This window comes from Crotalus tigris, unplaced genomic scaffold (assembly GCF_016545835.1).
Source record: "Crotalus tigris isolate CLP2741 ecotype Arizona unplaced genomic scaffold, ASM1654583v1 scf7180000017952.28453644438:3035480, whole genome shotgun sequence".
Lineage (NCBI taxonomy): Eukaryota > Metazoa > Chordata > Lepidosauria > Squamata > Viperidae > Crotalus > Crotalus tigris.
In genome coordinates this window covers 149,137-164,861 of record NW_024096741.1, presented here as the reverse complement: position 1 = coordinate 164,861, position 15,725 = coordinate 149,137, and the positions used below count along the sequence as shown (strand labels likewise).

Sequence of the window (15,725 nt, the reverse complement as noted above, 5' to 3'; positions counted from 1 at the left end):
CTAAAATATAAGATAAGATGATAAGATAAGATAAGATAAGATAAGATAAGATAAGATAAGATAAGATAAGATAAGATAACCTTTATTGTCATTTATTGGCACACATCAAAAATGAAATTTAGTTGCCTGCTCTCAAAGTGAAATACATACATGACACACATCTAAACATACTATATACAACATATGTATAGACCCATACCCCTACGTATACATAACAATAAATATTAAATACTGTCCATCTTGAATATATAATGGAAGGAGGAAGCTTGAGAGTTCACAAGGTTAATGCTGTATGGAATGAAACTATGGATGAATCTGGATGTTCTGCTATGGATACCACGAAGCCTCCTCCCAGAAAGTAACAAGGAAAACAGGTTGTGAAGATGATGTGTAGTGTCTCAGATAATCTTACGGACCCTGCTCAAGCAACACTTCTGTGCTATGTCCTGGATGGGAGGGAGGGAACTGCCAATGATCTTTTCAACCATTCTCACCACTCTCTGCACCGCCTTCCTGTCTGAAGCAGTGATGCTTCCAAACCAGACTGTGATACTATATGACAGGACATAAGGAATGGTTGCTGGAATTGGGTATGTCTAGTTTAATGTCTAGTTTAATGAAGAGAAGGACGAGGGGGGACATGATAGCAGTGTTCCAATATCTCAGGGGTTGCCATAAAGAAGAGGGAGTCAAGCTATTCTCTAAAGCACCTAAGGCAGGACAAGAAGCAATGGATGGAAACTAATCAAGGAGTGAAGCAACATAGAACTAAGGAGAAACTTCCTGATAGTTAGAACAATTAATCAGTGGAACAACCTGCCTCCAGAAGCTGTGAATGCTCCAACATTGGAAGTTTTTAAGAAGAGACTGGACAGCCATTTGTCTGAAATGGTATAGGATTTCCTGCCTGAGCAGGGGGTTGGACTAGATGACCTCCAAGGTCCATTCCAAGATGCATGGAACACTGTTACCTTCCTACCAAAATGGTACCTATTAATCAGCTTGCATTTCCATGCTTTCAAACTGCTACCTAGTGACTAATTATAAAATTATCATAATCTTCGTAATCCTGAATCAAACTGCTGCAGAACTAAGACCTCTCCATTGATGGACACCTAAGATATAGCTTATAGCTGGTTGTGTCATTAAATTATTCCACTATGTTATCTTGCCATACCTGCTGCAAAGGAGAAGAATGGAGGCAGATAGTACAATTTATCTTGTATTTAAAAATAGAAGTGACTATATTGTATAATTACACACACATACACACACACACATACACATATGAAATATAACATAGATATTTTATTTTATTTCCTCTACAGAAACTGTTTTCTTTCTTTCTTATCTTAGTATATTCAGTGCAAATTAAAATGCAGTTTAAATCATAAAGTAAAGATTGCCCCCTTCTGGGCAACTCTAAAACACCTTCTGTAAATTCAAACCATGAAATCTCCATTTATATAATAATAATAATAATAATAATAATAATAATAATAATAACAACAACAACAACAACAACAACAATAGTGAGGCACTACCTTGACCCCCAGTGAGGCACTACCTTGACGCGGTTGTGGGGCTTGTGTACTCTGAGGAAGATGAGAGCTATGCCAGAGATTCAACCATACTGGACAGGTCTCATCAGAGGAGTCAGACAAAGAGTGTCTCTCCCATAAAAAATATGGTGAGACGTAAATTTCAGAAAAGGCTCCTTGGGTGCAATCCCAAAACAACTGGAGCACCACTTGAACACCATTGGCATTGACAAATTTGCTATTAGTCAATTGCAAAAGGCGGCCTTATTAGGAACTGCTTCCATCCTGCGACGATACCTGTAATACCATCAAACATCCACATCTGCCTATCCCAGGTCCTGGGTAAGGACTCGATAGGTAGACAAAATGCCAAATCCAGTCTGAACATCTGCCTGACTGCGATTATTATGATGATAATAATAATAATGATAATGATGACGATGACGATAATAATAATAATGATAATAATAATAATAATAATAATAATAATAATAATAATAATAATAATAATAATAATAATAATAATAATGTTGGAAGGGACCTTTGAGGTCATCGAGTCCAACCCCCTGCTCAGGCAAGAACCCTACCATTTCAGACAAATGAATAGCTTGACTCCCTCTTCTTTGAGGCAGCCCCTGAGATATTGGAACACTGCTATCAGGTCCCCCCTTGTCCTTCTGTATTATTTTTAAAAACCTAGTTTTTAAATCACGATTTTTAAACTGCATCTAGTCTTTTATAATTCATAAACTTGCAGTGTCCTTTGTGGTAAATGTTATGTTTTAGTAGTTAAGCAGAGTTAGTGTGGTTTGTAGTTTATAATTCAAAGAGAACAGTTTCATATATCATTTTCTTTTAAGTTTAAGAGGAACTGCAGTGTTCCAAAAAGGAGAGAGTGAACAGAGACCCATGGACTACATGTAGCCCTGTTTTCTAAGTTTCTCCAAATTTCTCCTGAAATTTGAAGAAAAAAAATGGGAATGTGATTTTTTTTCTCTTTTCTCATAAATTAATAAGTATGTTAAATGTCTAATAGGGCTAGCATGTTTGCTTTGCCTAGAAAATCCTCCAAGAATCTCTGAAAAACTCTTATGCTTCTTCTGCCCCCCTTATGGCCTCAGACAATAAAAAAATGACCTGCCTAGTTCTAAAATTAAAAAATTAAAATTAAAAAATGTGGTACAGGTACATACAGGTAGTCCTCAACAGAACTGAACTCAGAAAAGGCAGTAATTTAAAATCATACTGGCAAATTCTTCTTCCAAGCATCCCTCAGTAAAAGGTAATTAGGAAAAACTCTCTGGCTGACTAACCATTGAAAAACAAGCTGGGGGGAAAAAAACCACAGTGTGCCTATTTCTGGCCCATGGTTTCAAGTTTAGTGTGATCCCAAGTCAGTTATGGTTTGATCACGCAAGAGTGGCTTAATCTAACTCTCAAAGCAGAATTTAATAAGTCTGATTTTTTTTATTTTTTAAATTCCAACATAGGATTTTTTTCCTGCTTATTTCTGATTCATGTAAAAAGTGTCTAAAATCTATAATACTTCATCATCCATGTCTTAGCTGGGAGCTGCAGTCCAATGTGTCTGGAAGGTGAAGCTGGGAATGATGCTCTAAAATGTTAACAACTCATGCTGTTTTCTCCCTCTTAGTAAAGTACATAGTCTGCCACTTCCCTAACCATAGTAGATCTCTCTGTAAATCATGAAGCACATCTCTGTGGGTAACTCTTTTCTTTTTCCTTTGCCTAATCTTCCGATTCAGTTTTTTGAAGTCTTTCGGAATGGGCAGCTTTAATAAATCTAAACACCATCACCAATATATCCATCTTGGAGGAAAGGGCCTTTCCCACTGACTCAAACTGGGAAGGAAAGGAGCCTTTAGCTTGTATAGGAATTCATCAAGATGCTCCCCATACAAATGTGTATATTCTGAGAATAGAAGAGGTCATATACTAATCATAAATTCTAGTGTTCAGGGTATTCCCATGCAGAAATAGAGTATGAGAGAAAGAACAGCATTTTGCATACACATAAAACAAAGAATAGAATAGAATAGAATAGACCTTGGAGATCTTCTAGTCCAGCCCCCTGCTCAAGCAGGAAAACTTACACGATCTCCGACAAGTGATTGTCTAGTCTCTTTTTAAAAATTTCCCATGATTTCTGGGGGCCAGCTATTCCACTAGTTAATTGTTCTCACTGTCAGGCAGTTTCTCCTTAATTCCAAGTTGCTTCTCTCTTTGCTCAGTTTCCAACAATTGTTTCTTGTCCTGCCCTCTGGTGCTTTGGTGAATAACGTGACCCTCCTCTTCTTTGTGGCAGCCCCTCAAATACTAGATTACTGCTATCATGTCTCCTCTATATCTTCTTTTCTTTAGGCTAGCCAAACCCAAGTCCCGCAGGTGTTCTTCGTATGTTTTACTCTCCTTTGATCATCTTAATTGTTCTTCTCTGAATTTTTTCCAAACTCTCAACATCTTTTTTGTGATATGGTGACCAAAATTGGCTGCAGTATTCCAGGTGTGGTCTTACTAGGGTTTTATAAAGCGATACTAGCACTTTGTGTGATCTTGATTCTATGCCTCTGTTTATATAACTCAGGATTGTATTAGCTTTTTTGGTTGCTGCTGCACACTACTGGCTCATAGTGAAATGATCGTCCACTAGGACTCCAAGGGCCCTCTCACATTTACTGTTTTTAAGCCAGGTCTTGCCCAATCTGTACTTGTACCTTTGATTTTTCTTGTCTAACTGTAAAACTTTGCTTTTCTCCACATTGAAATTCATTTTGTTGAATAGGGCCTATTGTTCAAGTTTGTCAACATATTTTGGATCATGAGTTTGTCTTCTGGGGTGTTGTCTATTCCTGCCAGTTTGGTGTCATCTTCAAATTTGATGAATTTCCCTTCAATTCCCTCATCTAAGTCACTGATGAAGATATTGAAAAGTACTGGACCTAAGACGGAACCTTGTGGTACCCCACTGCTTATTTCTCTCCATGTGGATGTAGTGCTGTTGAGAACTACTCGTTAACTATGGTTTGCCAGCCAGCCACAGATCCATCTAGTGATGTTTGTCTATTCCACCTTTTTCTAACTTATTAAGGAGTAGGTTGTGGTCTATTTATCATACGCGTTACTGAAGTCTAAGTATACTACGTCCACAGTATTTCGCTGGTCTGTTGGTTTAGTCACTTTGTCAAAGAATGAAATAAGATTGGTTTGGCATGATCTGTTTTTAACAAACCTGTTCTGGCTACTATTTATATCTTTGTTTGCTTCTAGTTGTTTGCAGATCTGTTTTTTGATTATCTTTTCTAGGATCTTCACAGATACTGATGTTAAACTGATTGATCTGTAGTTTCCTGGGTCTGTTTTTTCCTTTCTTGAAGATGGGAACCACATCAGCCCTTTTCCAATCCTCAGGTACTTTCCCCGTGCTCCAGGATTTTTGAAAACTGTGGTGCAATGCTTCTGAGATAACATCTGCCAGCTTCTTCAGAACTCTGGGATGTAATCGGTTAGGTATTCTCTTATCATTTTCTTGCTTATTTTAATTTTTGTTTCTAATTTGTCTTTTGCAGTGGGTTTTTTTTTTTGGTATGTTGGGCTATAGTTTCTTTTTGTGTGAAGACTGATGCAAAGTATGAGTTAAACAGTTCTGCTTTCTCCCTGTTGCCTGTTATTTTGTTGCCATCTTCTCTCTTTAGTGACCTACAGTTTCCTTGACTTTTTTTCTTGTTGTTAATATGTTGGAAGAAACTTTTTTTTATTATCTATGATTTCTGTTGCAAGTCTTTGTTCATTTTGAGCCTTTGCTTTACAGACTTCATCTTTGCATGTTCTAGCTGGCTGCTGTTAATCGGCCTTAGTTATGTGCTCCTCTTTCCATTTTTTGTATTTGCCCTTTTTGCCTTTCAGTTTATCAGAGAGATCTTTGTGCAGCCATGCTGGTTTCTTCTTGAATTTCTTATTTTTCTTTTTCAGTAGAATTGTGCTGGTCTGGGCTTTTATGATCACGTTTTTCAGAGTTTACCACGTTTCTTAGGTTGTTTTCCCCTTTAGGATTTTCATCCATGGGCTCTTTCCTACCCATATATATGTTTGAATCAAAGATTATATTTCATTTAAATCTTGTCAAAAGTAGAAGCTGAGAAGAATCTGGAGAGACTGCATTCCACTTAAATGCTAAGGAAGCCTTCCTAGTAAATAGTCAAAACAGGGAGCTAATAATGGGTGCCCTGCAGCTGTGCACTGAGCCCGTTGAGCAGGATTTCAGTTTTAAAAGGAATACTGTTATGTGAAAGAGGTTGTGTGGATTTTGTCTTTCATTCTTTGATATTGCCGTTATAATGTAAGAACGTCTATGAATTGTCTCAAAATCTTCCTTTCACATGTCACTTCCAGTTTTGATTTAACACTGGCATCTAAAACTGGACAATTTATTTTCCAATATAAAATCCAGCTTTGTCTGAGACTGAGCTAATATTCTGATCAATTTGTAAAAACTAACCTAAGAGTTAGTTAAAAGAAAAATTACAACAACTTTTTTTTCAAAGCATTAAATAAAGAAAGAACTGTTGAAAGAAAAACCTTCATCAGGTTCCAGTCCAAGTCAGCTATAAACAAAATGGAGACTGCTTTAGAAAGAAGGTTCTTATTTATTTAGCTGCCAGAAACTTCAGTGACAGCAGCATGTTTCTGGAGTGGCTGATCACATGGAGCTGGAAGTGATGGCTTTTAATACCTTTTTGGGATTTTGTGTTTGGAGTTCTTCCTGTTCTTGTGGCATGAACTTTGACCTGAGATTCAGTGTGTCCTTTTGGTATTCTTTGGTTAATCCTATTGTTGAAAGAAAAACCTTCATCAGGGTCTAGTCCAGGGGTAGGCAACCCAAAACACTCAAAGAGCCACTTGGACCCATTTCCCACCAAAAACAAAACACCGGGAGCCGCAAAACCCTTTTGATATCTAAAATGAAGATAACACTGCATATATCCTTTTTTACCTTTATTATAGGTGTGTGTGTGTGTTTGTGTGTGTGTGTGTGTGTGTGTATGTATACACACACACACACACACACACATTAAAAATGAAAGTAAAAATATGACTCTTGGGAATATCCATACTATTAAAACAATGATCACCAAGAGAATGCTTTAAGAGAATAAAATTACATACACACAGAGGGAAAAAAAGGATATATGCAGTGTTATCTTCATTTTAGATGTCAAAAGGGTCTCTCTCTCTCTCTGTCTCTCTCCCTCCCTCCCTCTCTATCTGCCCTTGGTCTACCACTCTTCTTCCCCCCCCACACACACTCTCTCTCTCCCTCCCTCCCTCCCTCTCTCTCCCTCCCTCTCTCTTTCTCCCTCCTCTCCTATCTGCTGCTCACCTGGCAAGCTTCAAGCTGTTGTCCAACAAGCTCAGGGGTAGAAAACCTCATCTCTTTTATGACTCATGGACTTCAACTCCCAGAATTCCTGAGACAGCCTAGCTGGGCTAGCTAGCTCTCTCCTGCCCTTCCTGCTTCCTGTTTCCTGCAGAGATGCAGGAAAGGGAGGAGCTCCGTCCAGAAAGCTTTTCAGCTCCTCGGAGAACACTGTGAGTGCACTCTCTTTTACACACACACACACACAAACACATACACACACACACAAACACACAGAGAGAGAGAGAGAGAGAGAGAGAGAGAGAGAGAAGCAGGGAATCGCAATTGCCTCTCTCTGTCTCTGTCTCTGTCTCTCTCTGCAAAGGCAGAGGAGGCTGGGAGCCACATGGGAAGGCTCAAAGAGCCGCATGCGGCTCCGGAGCCGCAGGTTGCCGACCCGTGGTCTAGTCCAAGCCGGGAATAAACAAAATGGAGACTGCTTTAGAAAGAAAATTGTAGTTTATTGAAGAGCAGAGCCAGACAGAAATGTGGCTCTGGGAAAGCTGATCACATGTTGCTGGGAGTGGTGGGTTTTTATACCTTCTTGGGCTTTTGAGGTTGTTTCCTGTTCCTGTGGCATGAACGTTGACCTGAGCTTTGGAGTGTGTCCTTTTGGTATTTTGATGGTGGTGCGTTAATCCTATTATGTCCTTAAGGTAATGTCTTTAGAGTTTGGGTGGGTTATGTGGATTTTAGGGGTCTTTGTCTTTCTAATCTCATCAGCTCCACGCTTCCTGGCTCTAGTGTTCCTGAATAGGATGATCAAATCTGCATTTCTACAGACCTGGACTCTGCCTGGGGGAGAGGTGCTGGGGCTGGTTTCTGGGGGCTGGTTTCTGTCTTTTAAGATTTTCCTTTTCCATTATTGTATTTCTTTGGGAAATATAATATTCTGCTTTTTAATATCCCCAAAATATTTCTTTCTCTGAGGGGAGTGCTAATTGTAGGAGGACAGCACCCCCCCCCCCGAGAAAGAAATATTTCTGCTTGAGGCTATTAAGAAAACCTGGGCCTGCTTTTCTGCCTTTTTAATATTCTCCAAAATATTTCCTTCTCGGGCGGGGTGACTTCCCACAGAACGAATGGAGGTTTCTATAAGTCATTCTCCTGAACCTTCTTTTAGCCAATTCTCATTGTTTATCTTCAAACTAGCTATGATAGCAATTATGTTTCTACTGTTTGGGCCATCATCAACATTAAAAAATTGCAATAAAAAGCATAAGATTATGTGAAGAGACCTGTTGGATGGTATTATTAGCTCATCTATTCCAGCATCTTGTTCCCAAAATAGCTAAACTCATTTCTGTGAGGCCTATGGAAGCCATAAGCATAATAGCAGCTATTGGTTTTCCTGCCCTTTAATTAGCATTGAGAAGCAAATGATACTTCACAGGAGGTAATATATAGCTATAATGATTGTAGCCATTGGTTGCAATAACTTACATTTTAAAACCAGCCATTTTAAAACTGTAAACATTGTTAGTCATCACTATGTATTCCATAATTGGATGTTGTGTTGTTTCAAATGCATATTTCTCTGTTTTGAATCTCCTACCATTTAGATTTCCTATGAGAAGCAGACAAAAACGTTTTTTTCTATTTCATTAAATAGCCTGAGAGAAATTTATTTGCCAGATACCAGACATTCAATGAGATAGATGTGAGGTGAATTTCCTACAGAGAATATTCTAGAAATAAAAAAGCCAGCAATACAAAGTCTGGTCTTAGCTATCCTCTGCAAGTCTGCCTAAACTTATAGACAAAGCAAGGCTGACAATAATCCAAGGACTGAGATGTGGAAATTGAAGCAGAGGTGTTCATAGATACAATATTATGACACCAAAATAAGAACAGTATTTATTGATTATGGCCTCCCAGAAGACCTGTATTCCCAAACTATTCTTAAATCCTTATATCCCATGCCAATGAAAAATAAGGTGAACATTTGGGGTCCAGGTTTTTTTTTTAGTGAAGACAACACCACCAGGTCTAGAACCTATTCTGTCCTACAACTTTAAAAGTTTCCTCCCCTTTTAATGCATTGATTAATCTGAAAGTCAACAGATACCAGTGAAGTTACTGTTATACTGATATAAATAGTAATATGCATTTCCAATCAGTACCCCATTTGCTATCATACATGCCGCAGACTTAACTGGGTCAACAACAGATAGAGAAACTATCAGAAACCCAGGCAATTCTAGCTTTGGAGAGCAGATATTTTACTTGCATGCAGTTCAAATTGTCATGTACATCTTATTCAAATATGGAAAAAAAATAGCCTCCCATGTCTTGTGCAAAAAACAATGGCTTCTCAAAAATGGCCTGCTTTTTTCTTTTGTCTTTGCAGCTCACCCAGTAGCTGCATGGGGAGCTACACATAGAGAAAAATATCATCAGAAAGATGGTGGCAAGGCTAAGACATTTCCTTTCTATCTGTAGATGCTTGGGATTCTAGATATTTAGCACTAGATGTATTTGAATTTTGGGACATGTATATACTCTAGCTGTGACAAAAATTTATAGATTCTGGGGCCCAGAAGTAAGAAAATTTTTGATAATCTAGTCTACTGAGAACATCTTTTCATTTGATTCATAGGTATGAACAATGCTTTTTTTCTAAAAAAAAAAAAAAAAAAAAAAAGTGCCGGAACTCACACACGTCATACAACCCGCCTTGCCTATCCTACAAGGTTCCATCCCAAAAAGGTGCCGGAACTCCGTTCTGGGGGTTGTATGAGAAAAAAAGCCCTGGGTATGAATGGAAATTTAAAAATCAAAAGAAAAACTAAATAATTAAATATTATGGAATGTATAATATTCCATGTGCTGCTCCAGAAATGTTCAGTACTTCGGAAATATTTTATCTTTTTGTTCTGAGGTAGCTGTAAATGCCAGTTGTTGTAGTAAATGGAGGTGTTGGGGAATAAAAGTGAAGGCTATGTCAGTTTTATTAATGTTTTAAGATTTAAAAATCCTCATATAACAATAAACAATACTATATATGAATACGAAATATAAAAGGGCAACTAAACATATAACAAAACAATCACAAGGGAATTCACACTCAATTGGCTCCTATTGCCTGACAGAATTAACAAATCTTAATGGGTTTCCTAAAGGTGAGAATTGGGGCCTATATGGGGAGGACAGGGGCTAATCATTTTAAAGAACTATGGCAATAGAAATGGCACACTTCCTTGGTCACATAAGACAGCAAGATTTAGAAGATAGGACCTGGAACATGTCCTCCTGGGAGCATTTGGAATGGGTAGAAGAGAGAGTGGTGCCTCAGGTAACATGGTCCTATGTCATGTAGGGTTTTAAATATTATTTAAATAATAACCAGCACCTTGAATTGATTTGGAAGCCTTTTGGGAGCCAGTGCAGCTACCAGAGTAGAGGTGTAACATGGGCATAATGAGATGTGTCCATCGTTGGACCATTCTTGACTAATTGAAGCTTCTGGATGATGTTCAAGAGCATCCCCATGTAGAACGTTTTGCAACAGTCCAATTAGGAGGTGACCAACATGTGAGTGACTGTGAACAGGACCTCTTGATCCAGGCATAGATTCAATTGGTACACAAGATGCAGTTGTTCAAAAGTGGCCCTGGCCACAGCTGCTACCTGCTCTTTGAGCTGGAGTTGAAACCAGGCGAATCCCCAGATTGGGAAATGTGCCACAGCAAAAGCTGAGTCCTAAAGGAGTCAGACAGGTAGTTTTCTTTGCTTATTTCCTTCCTCTACTCTTCAACCTGCCAGTGACTCATCAAGGTAAGTAACTTACAGATTTTTGTCTCCCTCTTTCTGGGCATGCAGTAAATTTAGCAAATTAACTGGTTAAAAGTGATCAAGATTGTAGGCAGAGAATTTAGTTTCAGCACCTAATTGGGGGTGGAAAGATCAACAAGTCTGTCTTTCCCAACTTTCTTGTTTGTTTGTTTGTTTGTTTTCTTTATTGAAAAAATGTAGGTTCTGGGGAGTAAGTAAGTGAGTTTTTGAAAGGATGGGAAAGGATTTTGGAAGCTCCTTCCTAAGCTACAGCTGACTTCCCCAAACACCAATAAGAGCCAGGAGAGGTTTCCAGTCTTCCATACTAGCTGAGTGGGGCAAAGGCCCAGCCCATAAGTGTGGCTTCATCGGCCAAGCTCTGGCATTGTAATTAGACACTAGGTCCTAATCTAATTGGGCTGTTCCCTCTGCTGGCCTGTTTTTGGCTCTGCCAACCTTTTTGCTGATTGTCTTGACTCCTTTATGGATACAGCTGGGTGGTAGATCGCCCAGAGCCTCCTCCACCCACAAGGTACTCCATGCTCACTTAATGATCTACTGTTTGTTTAACAGTGGCATCAGGGACAGCAGGAGTCATCAGACAATGTTATCTCACTGAGTGGTTGTCACCATTTGTGACTGTTATGGACATTATGGTCGTAGGTCAGAGATTACCTGTTTTAGTTTTTTAGATGCAGAAAAAATACTTTTATTTGGTTCACATTAAAATTTTAAAGCTAGCAATAATTATATATTATTTTTCACAGGAGTTTTATCTAGTGGATTGAGATTTATTTGAAAGTTGGGATTAAATTTTTAAAGAGAGTGATGATTAGATATTGTTTTTCAGTGATTGAGATTTATTATCTGCAACCTTATATAGAATTATAAAAAAAATCAGATGATTTCAGATTCATTCCAGTTGCAATACTGCAAACTTGCCTACTCTCTTCCTTGCTATTTTATTTGATTCTTCAAGCTTTAGTCACCCTGTTAAGTCAATCTTTAAATACTAAGGGTAGTACATTAGCAAGATGTAAATATAAATTATTTCTATATGCTGATGATATTTAGGCAATTTTGGACTCTTTCTTTTTCTAAGTTTATAAAGGTTGTGCAGTATTTTGGAAAGTATTTTGGTTATAAGATAAATTAAGATTTTGTTTATTTCCTCGTGATTTCTACTGATTATACCAGTGCTTTTTTTCTAAAAAAAAAAAAAGGTGCCGGAATTCACACACATCATACAACCCACCTTGCCTACCCTACAAGGTTCCATTCAAAAAAGGTGCCGGAACTCCGTTCTGGGCGTTCTATGAGAAATATTTGGGCTTCCCACTTGATAAAAAGCGTCCATGGAAGAGACTTAAAACAAGATGGATCGACAATATCAGCAAGTATTGTGGGCCTAATTGGCAAAAGAAGCTCAGGACCATATAGGTTAGAAACATGCGGAAATGGCCTTCATCCTGCAGTGAACAGACAATGGCTAAAATGATGATGTTGATGATTTGGGCTTTATACAGTATAGCCAAAAAGTATTTCTAAATATGTGGAAATAAATATGATGAAACTTTTTGAGCTGGATATTATTAGATGGCTTTGGATATTATTAGATGGCTAAAAATTCCTTTACGCTTCTTGGGCAAAGTTAAAATTACTAAAGCAAATAAAATGAACATTATCTCTTGTTTATGTTCAGAGAGATATTCTTATGTTAATATCAAATAAACAAGTTGCTTAGAAAATTTATTTGGCATAGTGGACCACCCACGTTTTCCTGAGCTAAATTGAGATTACCATTTGAAGAAGTAGCTTGATTTGCAAAAAATGCTATTGTGCCAATATTTTATCAATCATCTGTTGGTGGAACAAAAATATAATTGAACGGCATCTGGCAGAAAAGGTGTTTTATTTCCAGGGGTATGAGCAATGAGAAATCCTTGGCCCATATTGGCCCATATTGTAAATTTGAGTTTTGATAATGAGACTCAATCCATCAGAATAGAGCTGGAAGGTACTTTGGAGATCTTCTAGTCCAACCCCCTGCTCAAGCAGGAGACCCGATACCATTTCAGACAGGTGGCTGTCCAGTCTTTTCTTAAAAACCTCCAGTGATGAAGCAACTTCTGAAGGCAAGTTGTTAATTGTCTTTTTAGGAATTTTCTCCTTAATTCCAGGTTGCTTCTGTCCTTGAGTAGTATCTAACTCTTTGAAAAAATTGTACTCTGAAAACAGGTGATTCAGTGATCTTCACTCAAGAACTGCTCCTTCAGGAATTGTCTAGACATATGATGGAGTGATACTTATATCCAATCCTCAAAGGTCCAGTCCTTGCAGCATTCCACAGTCACATGACTGCAATTTGTGACTTTCTTCAGCAGCTTCTTACAAACAAAGTCAGTGGGAAAGCCAGCAGGAGGTTGCAAATGGTGATATGATGTCCATGGTGATTTACTTAAAAGGACAACAGGAAGTGCTGGTACTACAGTCGCTAAGTGACACAATCATGTGACATTGAGCTTTACAATCATGTTCTTTAGTGATGGAAATTATGTTCCCAATTATCTTCATTCACATAGGATTAGCTATAAATATTTTTATTGAAAGTTTGGGCAGAAACTGGAATTAAGACTTTAAATTACTATGTACTGACTATTTTAAGGATTTTTTTCTGATTTCAAATTGAATTTAGTTTTCCCAATTCATAACAGTGGAGGTATCTTCAGCTTAAGCATTTTCTAATGGATAAATATGGATCAGATGCTTTTGTTTCCTCAGAGGCACCTAAGCTGTTTTCTTATTTGATGGAATCCATGACAAATAAAACCTGCAACAGACCTTATAAAAAATGCAAGAATATTTTAGAGTGGCCATTTCTGGGATATTTCAAACATGGACGAAATAACTGGAATTTCCAAAAAAGCCACATCCATGGCTTTATGTCTTTTAAAATTGTATCTATAGATTTGAGATTGATTCTTCAAAAAATTGTATTTAGGATGGATTGGATTCCCTAAAAATGTATTCAAAAGACTGGACACCAGACTTCCTATGTTGGAGGTATAAAAAAAATTGATGTCTTATTGACCTGTATGATATGGGCATGTGATTATTTAGCACCTTTTTTCAGATAATGTATTAATGCATATTAATAGATTGATGGGGACGTATTTAAATGTTAAAGATGCTAATTTAATAGGGAAGTATATACCAAATCTCTGAAATGTTCCTGTTATTAGAAATTAGCATAGAGGAATGCAAAAAGATTAAGAAATTGGAAAAGTGATATTATTCCAGATGTCAAAAAATGGCTGTGGGAAATGTGTGCTTTATCTGTTTTGAAGGTAGACCTCAACTTACAACAGTTCATTTAGTGCAGTGTTCTCAACCTTGACAATTTTAAGGCATGTGGACTTCAACTCCCAGCATTGCTGGCTGTGGACTTCTGGGAGTTGAAGTCCACATGCCTTAAAATTGTCAAGGTTGAGAAACATTGATTTAGTGACCATTCAAAGTTACAACGGCACTAAAAAGTGACATGACCTTTTCCACACTTATGACTGCTGCAACATCCCCATGGTCACATGATCAAAATTCAGATGCTTGGTAATTGGTTCATATTTATGACAGTCTCCTGGGGTCATGTTATCCACTTTTGTGGCTTTTTGACAAGCAAAGTCAATGAGGGAGCCAGATTCACTTAAAAATTGTTTTACTACCGGTAATTGATTCACTTAACACCTGTGACAAGAAAAGTTATAAAATTCACTTAACAAATGTCTCACCTAGCAACAGAAATTTTGGGCTCAGTTGTGATTGTAAATCAAGGATTACTTGTAGTCTCTATTAATCAAAAGAGCAGCAATATTTGTAACTATGGCAGAGTTTCTGCAATACCTTGTAATAACATATTGTTTATATTATAATAGTGAATTTGTTGTTAAACCAGGGACTATTTTTAAGTATAAAATATCCTTTTTTATCTTTATAGTTTGCACTTTTAATTTTTTCAATTTTTGTCTTTAAGATTAATGCTTGTTTTATTAAAAATATTTTTTTTAAAAAAACACCAGTGGCTTTGAGTCCAGAGTAACCTGGTCCCTTCAGATGTACTGGACTTGAAATGCTATCCCCCGCATCCTGGGAACATGACCCCCCGGAAAGGCGCAGGTTGTTCCCTAACGGTGTCTTGGGAAATTCAAGTGTCAAGGAGAGGTCACGGCCACGGTAAGAACCGGAGCCACGAGGAGGGAGAGACACGAGTCCATGCGCGCGACGGCTTAGCTCGGGATTATTTCGCCTTCCGCCAGGCGAACGGGGCTCTGCAACCGTCTCCACTGGAGCTCTCGAGCGTCCTAACATAGACAAGAGCAGGTGGACCGCGGCAGCCGCTCAGAGATTCGGTCTGCTTTTGAGAGCCAAGGGTGAAGTGCGCCTGCGCCGTCCGCTCGGCCTCGCTTTTGGGCTGGGGGAAGCTTCACATTCAGTGAGGATCAGGCCGGGCGGGCGGGCGGCGGGCTCGAGTGTAAGGGGTGGGAGGGGACGTCAAGATCGTTATCTGCATCTGGGAACCACCCAGTCGGAGCCGGCGGTGCAGCTGCTTTTCCGTCGCTCGCCTCCCGCCCCGCTTCTCTGCGAGACGTTCAAGCGAGCTGAGTGAGTAATTCGTAATTCCTCAGCAGCACCGAAGGCTGCCGCTGGCTGGCATACTTTGTATTATGATGATCCTTTTTTATTGCTCTTATTTTTATTGTTATACCTTCGCTTTTCCTGTCTTCTCCCGATCCGCCGTCCCTTTGTGGGTCTGCCTTCCTCAGCCCTGCCTTCCTCAGAAAAGCTTAAAGTTTTGGACTTCAGGCTGCCTAGTCGAATCCAATCGACTAGGCAGGAGAACAAAGGGACAACTGAGGCAATTTCTGCCTGCCGGTCGTTACATGAACGGTCCCTCCCTCCCCCGCGTCCCCGCGCGAGCC

At 38.7% G+C, this 15,725-nt stretch overlaps 1 protein-coding gene across 3 annotated transcripts in view; it reads left to right on the top strand.

Annotated features, from left to right (window-relative positions):
• Positions 1-7,117: 7,117 nt before the first annotated feature.
• The window catches only part of SLCO5A1 (solute carrier organic anion transporter family member 5A1), a 44,405-nt gene continuing 35,797 nt past the window's right edge, over positions 7,118-15,725 (top strand). Inside the window, exons 1-2 of one of the 3 annotated variants that reach the window (XM_039345393.1) lie at positions 7,118-7,148; positions 14,826-14,979. The gene's annotated coding sequence lies outside the window, so the exon portion shown is untranslated. Of the gene's footprint in view, positions 7,149-14,825; positions 14,980-15,027; positions 15,239-15,267; positions 15,409-15,725 lie in introns of those variants that run through there. The other 2 variants (XM_039345394.1, XM_039345391.1) reach the window with 2 other exon arrangements.